The 820-nt window shown below is 41.0% G+C and overlaps 1 protein-coding gene across 1 annotated transcript in view; it reads right to left on the reverse strand.

Moving 5' to 3' along the window:
- The window catches only part of LOC101853105 (sodium- and chloride-dependent glycine transporter 1), a gene marked incomplete at its 5' end in the record, with an annotated part of 26977 nt that overhangs the window by 23394 nt on the left and 2763 nt on the right, over positions 1-820 (reverse strand).

Below are 820 nucleotides of genomic sequence, written 5' to 3' on the forward strand. Positions count from 1 at the left end.
AAAAGATAAGGGACTCATTATTGTCTGAATCTGAAATTGAGGGTTGGGGGGCGGGTGTTAAAAGAAGAAAAAGGAAATTTTTATTCACCCGGACTCTCAACAACAGCACACAAAATTGCGGTCAGCTCGCTCAGGTGCATCGTTATGGAAAGGAATGCTGACCACCCGGTTCGACTCGACTCCAAGAAAAAAACATTGTGAAAAGTTCAATTCTCAATGCGGTTCGTTTGTGGGGCTCGCATGCCCTCCACATGTATGGTTAAATCGTAACAGTATTTGTGGTGGGTGGTGGGTAAAAGTAAACTTTAATCTTCTGTTCGGAATTTACTTGACCTATTACGCATTCCATTGGCTCCTCCATAGACTTGATTTAGAACATCTTAAACACCGTCTTCACCCCCGCTTTTTACTCTCTTCTAAAAACCTTGCAGTTCAACCCTACCCGTACGTGGTGTTTTACTATCGTATCCATACGACTGTGCCGTCACTTCCCAAAGAGGAAATTTATTCGTTAATTCGATCCGTACGCTTTGCATAGCAGTCTGTCAAAATGATTTTTTGAGAAGTACTGAAAGTTTCAAAGAGATCTTCGCAATAGAAGTATTCTAAATATGTGAAGAATACAACCCGGGCGTACAAAATGACCACAGGGCGTACGGATAGGGTTAAAGCGTGCGCGTCATAAAACACAATTATCTCATATGGCGGCACCCAGTAACAGCAACAACAACAACAACAACTACAACTAAAATAATAACAACAGCTTATACTACTACTACTACTACTACTACTACTACTACTACTACTACTACTACTACTA

The sequence above is a fragment of the Aplysia californica genome, unplaced genomic scaffold (assembly GCF_000002075.1).
Source record: "Aplysia californica isolate F4 #8 unplaced genomic scaffold, AplCal3.0 scaffold00389, whole genome shotgun sequence".
NCBI classification, from domain to species: Eukaryota; Metazoa; Mollusca; class Gastropoda; order Aplysiida; family Aplysiidae; genus Aplysia; species Aplysia californica.